This window comes from Saimiri boliviensis, chromosome 7 (genome assembly GCF_048565385.1).
Source record: "Saimiri boliviensis isolate mSaiBol1 chromosome 7, mSaiBol1.pri, whole genome shotgun sequence".
Lineage (NCBI taxonomy): Eukaryota > Metazoa > Chordata > Mammalia > Primates > Cebidae > Saimiri > Saimiri boliviensis.
Window position 1 is genome coordinate 84,622,838 of NC_133455.1, and position 14,309 is coordinate 84,637,146.

The window sequence follows — 14,309 nt, forward strand, 5'->3', positions numbered from 1 at the left end:
ATTAAAGTCGTCTTAGTGAAATTAATACCTGATACTAGAAGGAGCAATGGCTTGTGACGATTTCCTTTTCCTGAGACACCGTATTGCTAGATAGAGAAAAAATTGGGAGGAAAAAATTCCCTGAGACTCTAGGAGTTTTCTAATAACTTGAAAGTTATGATTTCTACTACATGATTTTTTTTTGAATACTAATTTGTTTTTAGTTTTGGAACTAGATACGAAAATAGATCTCTTTTTGTTCTTTTCCCTTGCAAACAAAAAACAGTAATTTTAAAGGCTGGGATATTTGGGATTTGTTCTAAATCTGAGCAATAATGTTAAGAACATTCATTTGAAGTAGCCAAATCATCTGCCTCGTTTTGATGACTGATTTATTCACCAATATTTATTGACTTATTTGCAAAATTATTTGCTAAACTAGCCAGCCACCCATACAAAGATGAATAAAACATGAGCAGTGCTTAGGGCCCAGAACAGTTCCTGACACTTGGGTTTTCATGTGTTAGTTTCAGTTCTTACTGACTAGAAGAGTTTTTAAGCAGATCAAAAGGACTCATATGTTTTAGAAAAGAAACCTGTTAGACAATATATTTTGAAATTTAAGGGAATATTTGTTAACCGAATATATAGGAAATAGCGAATGCAAGATAATTTTGTGTGTCATTAAAAAAATATATTTCCTTTAAAGGAAATCTGTCTTCCAAATTGAAATTCAGTACTTGTTTAGTTTATCAATTTATTTGTATTTTATTATGTAAGGCTGTAAAATTTAGTAAGATGATTTATTTTCTGACAGTCAGTTATACATAAAACAGATCATTAATTAAAGAGTGCTAGTTCCTGGTAAACTCTAGTATTGGCAAATTACTTTTAAGCAGCGACTTCAAAGTTTGAAGCTCTGAAGACTGTAATTTCCTTTGATGTATTTGTCTGTAGAGTAGTGTCGGGTTAAGTAATTTATATATATATATTTTTATCTTAGTTGCCCATACAACCCATTAAGTAGGCACTATCTCTTTTTTAGGTGAAACTCGGTGAAGTAAGCTAGGATTTAGGTAAAAAAGGGCAAAATGTAGTGACATTACTATTTTTGCTTGTTGGAAAGTAACTATGTGCGATTAAATCTTGGCTTCTCTGTAGCAGCTTTTAACCTAAAGACCTTTGAGTTTATAATCTGAATTTTTAATATTTGTTAGTGCAGGTAAATACTACCATTTATTTTCCCCTAAGACGATTATTAGTTAGAAATACATTCCCTCCATGTGCAAGCAAAGCTTTGGTCTAAAGCTGGTGTAAAAGCATCTGCTAAGCCGAATTGATGATTATTCACCTTTCAACTCAATAGAGCTGACTCCTTGCTTTCTAGGTCATTACAACTCTACTTTCATGATGCTTCTGAATTTCTTTAGTAAATCTCAATGGAAATACTTTCTTTTGAAATTTTATTGTGTTTCCCTTGAAGTAGAAAGATAAAAATCATACCGCACATTTCAGAAGGGGAAGTATCTATCATACAGTTAACAGATTATAGTGTAATTTTAGAGCAGTCAAATATCAGTATTTAGCCAGTTTTTTTCCTCAGTTTTTTTCTAACATTTTTGTATGCTTATACTTTAAAACATACTTTAGAAACTTACTGTAGTAATAAGTTGTCTGATGATTGATTATTCCTGCAAGCTGAACTATCCAGAACATACCAGAAAAAAAGCAAAAAAAGACTAATTATTAAAGAAAAAAATGATAGATGGCCTAGTCTTTGCTCAAAACTTGTGGGCACATGGAATAATATATCTCATTTTAGATAGAAGTCCCGTTCTTACTAGATTAAAAGAACAAGTATAAAGGAGGTGGTGAGTTTTTTGGAGTAAAGTAACAGAACAGACAGAGTAAATCTAACACAACAATACCAGCCACAGTGCTTTGTATTTAATTATACTTTACTGTTTATAAAGCACTTTCACATGCATTCTCCCTGCTGCCCTGTGAGGTAGATGTAGACGGTACCGTTAATGCATATTGTATAGTTAATGAAACTGATTTTGCCATTTACAAATGGCAGATCTGAGATGAGAAACAATCTTATGAATTACTGTTCTTTGACCAATAGTTTTGTTTGTATATTATGATTAAGGCAGGGAAGGTGCTTCTGTATAAATTTAATTTATTAAAAGCTTTGGCTCATGAAGGATTCCGCCTTAAAGTTCCCTTGAGCATAAATTTGCATTACTTTTTTCATATCTGACACCATTTTAGGAAAAAGGGATCACATCAGTTTTCCTATACCATAATGACTTTTGTTGTGTAACAATTCTCTTAATTGAAGATTTTGATTTTTGATTTTAATACTTTTTTTTTGTACAGTTATTGTATAAAGGAATGAAGAACCAAGTCAGATCTCAGGTCCAAAATAATTCTCAATGGACTGTTAAAATTGTTTTTCCTTCTAAAAGAGCTGATGAATTAGTGTTTAGAATATTCCAGTTATGTTTTCTCAGGGTCTTTCTGTTAAGCAATGTAGTTTTTCTTACTAACTTGTCACTATGAATTTTTCCATTACTTGGGACCTAGAGTAGATAATGGCAAAGGTTTCATAGGTAGGATATTAAAACCATAATTATTATTTAACATTACAAAACTAATGTATTTATTCTTATTATGAGGTCTAAATGAGATTGCTTGCTATATGGTACTTACATAGTTACAAAACTCTATCAACTGAGTTTTTCAATAACAATATGTTACAGTGCTCAAGAGCATGGGGTTTGAACACAGTGCTGGTTTTGAGTCCAAGCTTTGTACTTTACTAGCTTTGTTACCCTGGTCAAATCATTAAACTTCCTGTCTCGGTATCCTTAGCTGTAAAATGGATCCAATAATTGTTCCTACCTCAATGGGTTGTTGTGAGGGTAAAATAAATGCTCTTTCATGATAATTATTATTGCTGCTGAGCACCTACTATATATTGGATGCTTGAATCAAAAAACAAATATCTGCTCTTTGAAATTCCTAGTCTGATGGGGAAGACAAATAAGAAAATTATAGCAATGTAATGTTTATGGAATGACCATTCAAATTTTGTTCACATGCAAAGATGACACAAGAAGCTTAAAAATGTACTGTTCTTTCTGTTTTACTACAGGTTTTTGCATGTTTTTGAATGCATATTTTAAAAAATATTTTCATTTTTTTTTTAATCATATATATACTATCATGGAAACTAATCTTTCTGTTAGGTTGTGTAGCTACACAGCAGTTTTCATATCCTTCCTCTTTCTAACAGTGTTGGAGGTGGTTACCTAAATAATCTATTAAAAACCTGTAACCCACTTAATATTGATAGTTAATATTTTATATTGGTCTTTATCTTGAAGAATGAAAAGCCTTTATAGAGTTGCACTATTAAGTTATGTCTCCTTTAGTGTTCTAATATAATAATTGATTTTCTTTTCTGTCTTTTAAAAAATGAGTTTGTTACTTTAAGCAGTAACTGCTGAAAAGTCTTAGGTAAGCTAATATATTAAGTTATGGTTGGTTTTTTCATATATTAAAAAAGCAAACAGTATATTAGTTTACTTTCTCCAAGAATGTATGGGAATCTTGAGTCCTGTAGATACAAATAAGGGATCATAGTTTATATTCAGTGTAACTTTTAATATCAGTGGTTATATCCAGCTTTCTATTCCCTATTCTCTCCCTGTATTCAGTGTTTTAGAATAATAAAGTATATAATGTTTAATAGACTGCCATGAAGAACATGAAATGTTTGTTAGGCTCCCATGCATTTTATTAAGATGTGACTATGAAGTCAGGAGCCTACAGTGCTAGTTTGTTTTCACTTGTAATAGCCATGTGACTTGGACTGTGCAAACTGCGTCACCTTTTTTGGGGGACTGAGCATAATGTGAAAAGGAGATGGTTTTTGAATATTATTTCCAGCCATTTGTAACCCTTGGCAAGGTTTAAAATCTCTGTAAAATGGGATTACGTTGGAAAATAGTCAGGAGAATTAAGTGAAACACCTGCAATTACGCATAGCATGTTTTGGTACTGTATTCCTCCACCTCTTATTTCCAATTCTCCCATCCCGACTGAGAGAATTGTGAGCTCCTAAAATTCAGTAATTCTGACATGTGTTTTTTTGTACTAGGTATAATGCTAGTTTTCCGAAAGAGTTCTTGTACAACTAACTGTAGCACAAGATAGGCGTGGAAGAATGTGGGACAGAAGGCTTCATAGAGGTGGGGCTACCTGAGCTAAGCTTTGAAAGATAGATGAGATCACATGGAAAGGGGCAGCATTTCTGGGCAAGGAAAACTATCTCACAAAGGCAATGAAGCTAGACTTTGATTGAGTAGTTTGGTGAGTAGCTTACTCATCATTTAGGACATCATGGGAAGCCACTGGACGTTTTTATTTTTGTATTTGATTTTATATATTTTTTGAGACAGAATCCTGTTCTGTTGCTCAGGCTGGAGTGTAGTGGCCTGATCTCAGCTCACTGCAACCTCCTCTTCCCAGGTTCAAGTGAGTCTCATGCCTCGGACACCCAGATAGCTGGGATTACAGGTATGTACCACCATGCTCAGCTAATTTTTGTATTTTTAGTAGAGTTGGGTTTCACCATGTTGGCCAGGCTGGTCTCGAATGCTGAACTCAAATGATCCACCCATCTCGCCCTCCCAAAGTGCTAGTATTACAGATGTGAACCACCGTGCCCAGCCAGGATGTTTTTAAGCAAGTGAATTATATCATATATTAGAGAAGTGACAGGCAACAATGTAGAGGAGAGTTGTTTGAGGAAAATGTTTTAAATTGGGAAATAAGTGATCACTTAGGACGCTTGTTTTGAAACTGGTGGTTATCATACATTAATAGGATGCCAAATCAATATAGTGTCTTGAGACCACTACAGTTTAACAAGATGAGTTAGAATAAGTTAAAGTAGGGGATACATCAGAGCCTTGCAAATAATAAGGTAAGTATTCTTTTATGACGTGTGCTTTAGTTTTATATAAAAGTATCTATATACATATTATATCAAATGATAAGTATATTTCTTCCTGTGTATTGCATTTAAAAAGTCTGAGAAATAATTTGAGAGAGACTGTTGTGTTAGTCCAAACAAGAGATGCTGGGGCACAGATTATGACAGATGAGATGGAAATAAGGTACAGATCTTACATTGCAGAAAATAAATGTGGAGGACGTGTTAATTGATTACAGGTTAGGGAAGAAAGAAGACTAAGGTGTTTTTTTGTGGGGGAAGGAGTGAGTAACAAAGATAAGGAAGTAGTAGAAGACCTTTACTTAAGAAATCAGAGGTTCTGTTTCTCTTTATTTTGTTTTCTAAGAAGTTATTTTACTCTTTGGTATACCAGATTGGCTATAAATACATTTTTAGCATTCTTTTAAAAATTGTAAAATACAGCAAACATACAGAAAAATAGATGAATCATAAATTATTGTAAAACGTATACCCACTCAGGGAAAGAAAATTAATTTCCAGCAACCTAGTGCCTTCATTTTCCTTCTCAGTCTTGATCTCGCCTTCCCTCTAGTGGTAATCATAATAGCAGATTTTTTTTTTCCTAATTAACAAAATAGAATGTTTTGAATTAGTTCTTTTTTGAAAGTAAGTACTCTGAGAAAATAATAAGCGCATGAAGGTCTTTGCACAAGAGACCACGTGAACATGAAATAATTTAGTTTTACTAAAAGGTTGTACCACAATATTGAAATTGAATAGGAGGAAAAAAAATTTCTTGTCATCAATATTCTATTCACAACTCTTTTATTTTTGTTTATTACTTTCTACTTCTAAACATATTTTACATAGTTGCAATCATATGTATAATTTTATGTTCTTTTTTCACTAGCCCTTTATAAACATTTTCCCATGTTTGAATGGTATTGACTATAATTCTTGATAGCCACAAACCTAATATTTGATAATCATGTTAACCATAATGTGACTTATTTATTACTTTTTTTTTTTTTTAAATTTTTACTTCTTTTTTTTTAAGAGATGTGGTCTTGTGCTGTCATCCAGGCTGGAGTGCAGTGGTACTATGATAGCTCACTGCAGCCTCATACTTCTGAGCTCAAACAATCCCTTCTACATCAGCATCCAGAGTACCTGAGACTAAAGGTACATGCTACCATGCCTGCCTAATTTTTAAATTTTCTGTAGTGATGTGAGCTCGCTGTGTTACCAGGCTGGTCTTGAACTCCTGGCCTCAAGTGATCTTCTTGCCTCAGCCTCCCAAAGTGCTGGGATTACAGGTGTGAGCCATTGTGCCTTGTGCACTGTTTTGCCTCTTTTAGAATTTTATTTAATGGCATCATATGAAATACATGTCTTTTTAAAAATTTTGGTTTGGCGTATGCCCAGATTTTAAGAGATTTTTCGTGTGTATATGGTCGTAGTTCTTTTCCATGACTGACTAGCATTCCATTTTAAGAATATACCTCAATTTATTTGTCTCCTACTGTTAATGGACACTTGGGTTGTTTTCATGTTTTGGCCATCACAAATTATGCTTCTTATAAATACACTTTTTTTAAACATGACTATCCATTTCTGTTAAGTAGATACCTCAAAGTAGACCTTCTGAGTCATCTAGTTTGTGTATTTTCAGCTTTGTTAGATACTTTCTTAGTTTTCTGAAGTGGTTGTCCTGATTTATATTCCTAACAGCAACATGTGAGAGTTTCAGTTATGCCATATCTTTACCAATAATTGCTATTGTCTCTCTCTCTCTCTTTTTTTTTTTTTTCTGGTGGGTATTGGAGTATCTTATTCCAGGTATAGTTTTCTTGATAACTACTGTTTTGTGAAAGGGCCATATATGCAAAGCGACCTCTAAATGTGGAAGGAGCTGAGAAACCAAAAAAGGAGGCAGACAAATCAGTCTGTTGGTTTTGGGTGACTTACTGGGGGAATTTACAGACAGAAGGGTGGTCTTGAGTGGCTGCAAAACAGGTAGATCTCTTCCTCACACGCCCTTAGACCCAGGGCTTACATCTTGGGGAAAGTGTGCATGTTCTGGAAGGAACGTGTAGGTGGCTATTGGGTGTCACAACTTATGATTTCTGCAACCTAGCATCAACTGTTGTTTTGGGGGAAACTTACAGTGAATAGGCATTTCTATAGAAAGAGTAATAAATCAGCTAGACATTTTTTAGGCATTCCTGCACAAGAGTTAGTCAGAAGTTACTTGGTAGATGAACATTGAAAATAAAGTCACTCTTGTGTCTACAACTAGTGCATCTTTTTTGTGTGTGTGTGTTGGTTTTTTCGATGTGTTCCATTTTGAGGTGCCCGTTAAAAGACTTTTGCTGATTTTTCTATTGGATTATCTGACTTTTTTTCCTTAATGATTTGTAGATGTTCTTTATATATTCTGGATGAATCATCTTTTAGAAATATTACAGGTGCATGCCACCATGATTGGCTAATTTTTGTAATTTTAGTAGAGATGGGGTTTCACCTCCATATTGGTCAGGCTGGTCTCGAACTCCTGACCTCAGGTGATCCAGCTGCCTAGGCCTCCCAAAGTACTGGGATTACAGGCGTGAGCCACTGTCCCTGTCTGCACTTGCATTCTTAATAATGTTTTTTGATGGTCTTAAGACTGATTTTTCAATTTTTTAATGGATAGTATGTTTTGTGTTTTGAACAAGAGATCTTTTCCACTGCCAAAGTTGTAAAGATATTCCTATTTTCTTCTAGAAGCTTTATTATTTAGTATTTTATACTTTGCTATGTCTGTATGGTTTGAGGTGGAGGATATGATACATTTTTTTTTTTCCCCAAATGGCTGTTAGTTGATCCAGTATCATTTGTTGAAAAGACTTCCCTATTGGAGTGTCACCTTTGTCGTAAGTCAGGTGGCATTATATGTAGATCTGTTTATGAATTCTGTTCTGTTTTTTTTTTTTTTTTTTTTGAGACATAGTCTTGCTCTGTCACTGAGGCTGGAGTGCAGTGGCGCAGTCTCGGCAAGCTGCAGCCTCTGCCTCCTGGGGTCAAGGGATTCTCCTGCCTCAGCCTCCTGAGTAGCTGGGATTACTGGCACCCAGCACCATGCCCAGCTAATTTTTTTGTGTGTATATTTAGTAGAGATGGGGTTTCACCATGTTGGCCAGGCTGGTCTTGAACTCCTGGCCTCAAGCGATCTGCCTGCCTTTGCCTCCCAAGTACTGGGATTACAGGCAAGAGCCACAGTGCCTGGCCTGTACTTTTTTTTTTTTTGGTCTGCAGCAGTACCACTCTGTGTGGATTACTCTCAGTCATTACTCCAGATCTTGGTATTTGATGTAGTTACTATAGGATTTGGTTATAGGACTCCAACTTTATTCTTTTAAGATTGGCTTAACTATTCTTGACTTTTTAAGTTACCATAAAAGTTGTAGACTCAATTTTGGAATTCCCATAAAAGAGACTGGATAGAATTTTGATTAGCATTTTGTGGAATTAATAGATAAATTTGGGGAGAAGTGAATTCTTTTAACAATATTGTATCTTAAAATCAATAAACACACTGTATCCCATTTGTTTAGGTTTTTAATTTCTGTCAAACTTTTGAAGTTTTCACTGTAGAGATCTCACATGTTTTATTTGATTTATCCTTAGGTACTGATGCTTTTTGATATTGCCGTATGGGGTATCATTTAAAAAATTGTTAACTTTGTTGTTGGTTTTTAGGAATACAATTAATTGTTGTATATTGAATTCTTCACACATTCTAATATTTTTAATGTAGAGTCTTACTGCATTTTTTCTGTATATAATCTGGAAATACCATATATTGCTCTCTCCTTCTGTCTTTTTGTCTTACTGCACTAGCAAGGACCTCTCTAACACACTTGAAAAAGAAGATGAAAGGTGATAGTGGGCATCTGTTATTTCCAAATCTTAAGAATATTTCAGTAATTTATTGTTAGGTATGATATATGTTACAGGTTTTCTTTGGTGGCTCTATCATGTTAAGCAAGTTTCTTTTTATTCTGACTTTGTTTTTTCTTCATGAATGATGAATTTGGCCAAATGCTTTTGCATTTCATCATGACTTTAAGATTTTTCTTAATTTTTCTTTTATTGAGATAAATTACTTTGATTAAAAAAAATTTGAATGTTAAAGTAACCTTTGCATTTCTGGAGTAAACTCTATTTAGTTGTGATAAATTCTCTTTTTAATATATCATTCTATCAATTACTAATATTTTGGTTACGATTTTTGCAACTCTGCTTATGAAAGAGATTGGTTTGTAATTTTCCTTTCTTATAATGTCCTTGACAAGTTTTGGTACCAAGTTCTGAGGTGTTTCTTCTTTTTCTGTTTTTGGGAGAGTTGTTTTTAATAATACATTTGTTATTTTAATAACTGTTCAAGGTCTGTAGTGAAGTTCATTTCTTTAGGATTTGTGTCGCTTTATTATCTTCATAAATTTAGCTAAGAAGTTATCAATTGTATCAATCATTTAAAATAACAATTTTTGTTTGTTTGTTTTTGTTTTGTTTTGAGGCAGCGTCTCATTCTGTTGCTCAGAATTGAGTGCAGTGTTGTGATCATGGCCCACTACAGCTTTGACCAGGTGCTCGCCCCATGCTAATTTTTGTATTTATTTATTTATTTTTGTAGAGATGGGGTTTCATCATGTTGCCCAGGCTGGTCTTAAACTCCTGAGTTCAAATATTCTGCCCACCTTGGCCTCCCAAAGTGTTGGGATTACAGATGTAAGCCACCACATCTGGCCCAAATAACAGGTTTTAACTGTTGAGTTTTTCTATTTTATTGATAGTTTTGTCCTTTGGCATTTCCTTCATAATCCATTTTTTTGTTTGTTTTTGAAAGTTAATTTGGCTGTTACTTTTCTAGCTTCTTGAGCTGGAAGCACTAATTTTTTGCCTTTTAAATTTCTAATATATTACTTATTACATGTCTTTGTAAGTACCCACAAGTCTTGACATGTGTTGGGAAAGGCAATCTCAGGCACACAGCTTTCCACCCCTTTTTACTGCATAAAAATGGGTCTTGGACCTGAAATACCTTACCAAGAGATAGAGTCCTCACAGTCTGTGCTGGACTTACCACTTTATGTGGGAATATTTTTCCCTGTTTTAAACTCGGTGTGTATTCCTTTGCTCTGCTTCAGCATGTGTGTCATGTCACCTGGCTCCCCAATGGGGAGGGGATGGAGGAATGTGGTTGGTCTGCTGTAGCACACGAGGGCTATGTGTAGGCCTGTTGTTGGCATCAGCTGCTGGGAGGGACCTGTTTACCATGGGGGACAAACACCCATTACTGAAGCTGATCTTGCTTTGTCTCCTTTCTGTGTGAGTAAAGCGTTGTTCCATACAGTGCTTGATGGCGCATTGTGTTTTCTTTGGTGACTATGATACCAAGATACAATGAACAGAAGTTCTAAGACTTCTACTTCTGATATTAGGTGACAGATACCACTTGCTTAACAGTATGTGTTTATTATCATTCAGTTCAAAATGTTTTCTAATTGCCATTGTGGTGCTTTTTCTTTATCTCACGCATTTCACATATGTATTTGATTCATTTCCAATGAGTTGATGCATATTTAATTTAAAAAAATTGTGGCCGGGCGCGGTGGCTTAAGCCTGTAATTCCAGCACTTTGGGAGGCCGAGGCGGGTGAATCACGAGGTCAAACGATCGAGACCATCCTGGTCAACACAGTGAAACCCCGTCTCTCCTAAAAATACAAAAAATTAGCTGGGCATGGTGGCGCGTGCCTGTAATCCCAGCTACTCAGGAGGCTGAGGCAGGAGAATTGCCTGAACCCAGGAGGCGGAGGTTGCGGTGAGCCGAGATTGCGCCATGGCACTCCAGCCCAGGTAACAAGAGCGAAACTCCGTCTCAAAAAAAAAAAAAAAATTGTTATAAAAATCATAAAAATTTATCATCTTAACTGTTTTTATTTGGTGTGTGTGTTATTGATATCTAGCTCATATCCTCTGTAGTTTGAGAAAATACTCTAAGTGATTTTAATTCTTTGATATTTGTTGAGGCTTGCTTTATAATGAAGCCCGTAGTCAATTTTGGTAATGTTTTATGTAGCCTTGAAAAGAATATATGTTTTTGGCCAGGCACGGCCCAGTACTTTGGGAGCTTGATGTGGGCAAACTGCGTGACTCCAGGAGTTCAAGATTAGCCTGGCCAGCCTGGCGAAACCCTGTCTCTACAAAAAATGCAAAAAATTAGCCCTGCATGGTGATGCACGCCTTAGTCCTAGCTACTCGGGTGGCTGAGGTGGGAGGATTGCTTGAGTCTGGGAGGTCAAGGCTGCAGAAGCTGTGATTGTGTCACTGCACTGCAGCCTGGGTGAACAGAGTGGGACCCTCTCTCAAAAAAAGAAAAAAAGAATATTCTGTTGTTGAGTGTAGTGTTCTGTATATGTCAATTAAGTTGGATTTTTAATTTTGTTGTTCAGAGCGCTTATTACATGATTTCTCTCCACTCAAAAATAAAAATGAGGTCTCGGAAAAAAATTAGTCATCTATAAACGTTAAAAAAAATTAAAAATGAGGTTTTAAATGGTGTGCCCAAATTTCCAACATTTATTATGGGATTTGTTTAATTCTGTAAGTTTTTGCTATATATCTTTTGAAGCTATATTGTTGGATGTATGCACATTTAGGCTTTTTATATCTTCTTGGTGGATCAATCCCTTTTGTCATTATAAAATGTCTCTCCTTATTTCTAGTAATATTTCATTAAGGTCTATTTTATCTGATATGAGATAGCTACATCAGCTTTCTTCTCTATGTCTTTTATAAGTAGCATGTAGAGTTGTCCTTTCATAGCCATGGGTTCTGCATGGATTCAAGTAACTGTGGACTGAAAATATTAAGAGAAAAAGAAGGATGGTTGTTTCTATACTGAACATGTGCAGATAATTTTTGTTACTATTCCTTAAACAATACAGTATAGCAACAATTTACATAACATCTACATTGTATTAGATATTATAAGTAATCTAGTGATGATTTAAAGTATACAGCAGAATATAAATAGGTTGTATGCAAATAATACACCATTCTATATAATAGGCTTTCAGAACATGTAAAATAATATCAACAAAAAAATTTAAACAAAACAAGTAACAAATATCTCTACTAAAAATAGAAAAATTAGCCAGGTATGGTGGTGCGTTTCTGTAATTCCAGCTATTTGGGAGACTGAGGCAGGAGAATCACTTGAACCCAGAAGGCTTGAGCATTTGTAGATTTTGGGGATACAGTGGGGCCATTTGCAGATCCTCTGGAGTGTTCTGTCCTTTCTGTCTGTCTCTGTCTTTCCACTTTAATACTCTGTCCTGCATACTCTAGCTGTTTTCATATTCTCCGGTTCACAGTTTATCTCAATCAATGAATTTCATACAGCTCCATCTGGGTTCTCTTTTTCTTTGCTGGGAACTGAGAATTTTCTCAGGACATTAAGCTGGGGCAGTCATAAGGTTCATGTTGTTTGTTTCCTATCTCTCAGGGATCACTGTTTTCTCTAAAAGTCCATTGTCTTGAAAACTGATATTGCATATATTTTGTCTGATTTTTATTTGTGGGAGAGGGGTTGTTTCAAGTAATAGGGTAAATCTTGTCTCCATTACTCCTCCTTGGCCAAGAGTGAAAGAGGTCCCTTAGATGATTTAGATCAGTGAGTTTCAACCTTTTCTCTAGAGTTAGAATCTTCTGTTCAAATAAAATCTTGTCCCCAAGTGTCATCTATATGTGAAATAAATGAGGGCAAGATGGTGGTAGTGTAGTGTATGTGCACATGTCTTTGTTTGTGTTGGGGATATAGCAGAGCTTTGCTCACTTGGATTCCTATTTCCATACCTTAATTTCCCATTCCTTGAGGACTTTGTAGCCCAATTTGAAAGTCACTAATGTAGAGAGTACAAATAGATACATAAAAAAGAAAGCAAATGAGAAAATAAGGCAGTTACTAGTTAAAGAGGAAACAAACCATCCAGGAAAGGAAATTTATAGTATATATCATGTTGGGGGTTTGGAAGGATGTGTACAAAATAGTATAATTGAAGACTGTTAAGACAAAAAAAATCCATCATATTGGGTAAAGGAAGATAAGAGAAGTGAGTGTGTGTGTGTGTGTGTGTGTGTGTGTGTGTGAAGGAGATGATATAAGAAAGCTCAGTTTTATAAGAAGTCTCAGATAATGTGTAGACTTAACAGAAAAGCCAGTAAGAATGATATTTAAAAATAAAGAATTAAATAGCATGAGGGTTGAGAAGTAGTTTAGGGAGAGGTCTACTGTTGATGGATAAAAATTAAAAAAAAAAAAGGCATATGGTAGGTTTGGAAGTGGAAATATTGAATATAAAATTCTCTTTCAAGAAATTCGGCAGAGAAGGGAAGGATAAAGAAGCTGGCCTCTAGAAGTGGGTGGGATATATGACCTCATAATCTATTTTTTCATCTCATAACACCTGGACCTTTTATCTTTTCCTTTCCCTTTTTTAACCTGTCTTTAAGTTTATTTATTTATTTATTTATTTTAGACTAAGTCTCTGTCTCCCAGGCTGGAGTGCAGTAGAGTGATCTTGGTTCAGTACAACCTTTGCCTTCTGGGTTCAAGTGATTCTCCTGCCTCAGGCTTCCAAGTAGCTGGAATTACAGGCCCGCACCAACATACCTGGCTAACTTTTTGTATTTTTAGTAGAGACAGGGTTTCACCATATTGACCAGTCTGGTCTTGAATTCCTAACCTCAAGTAATCCGCCTGCTTCGACCTTCCAAAATGCTGAGATTAGAGTCACGAGCCACCGTAGCCAGCCTATCTTTAAGTTTTATCATTTACTTCTTTTAGAATCTGCTAGCAAGTGAATCTTACATACTTGTGCTATATTACATTATGTAAATCTCTAATAGAAGCTCTAGAGTTTCTCACTGATGCTCTGATTAGTTGCATCATGTGAGTTAAAAACTAAAATTTTGTAAGTCTCGAAATTGAGAGAATGAAATGAATATTCACATACTATCCAGAATCCATATTTGCTTCATTTGTTTTTTTTAACCCCTTTGAAGTATTTTAGAGCAAATCTCAGTCAGATCTTTTTATGGTCCTTGTGTATTTCAAAATGCATTTGTAAACATAAAAAGTTATTTTTTTACAGGATCACAGCACCATTATAACACTGAGCAAAATTAGCAGGAATGTCTAAGTACCGTTTAAGAGCCAGTTCATAATAAAATTTTCCACAGTTACCTCAAAAAATATTTTTATACGTATTTGTTTGAGTTAGGAAACAAACTAG

The 14,309-nt window shown here is 35.0% G+C and overlaps 1 protein-coding gene across 2 annotated transcripts in view; it reads left to right on the top strand.

Annotated features, from left to right (window-relative positions):
• The window catches only part of ETNK1 (ethanolamine kinase 1), a 58,017-nt gene that overhangs the window by 1,042 nt on the left and 42,666 nt on the right, over positions 1 to 14,309 (top strand). The gene's annotated exons all lie outside the window — the stretch shown is intronic.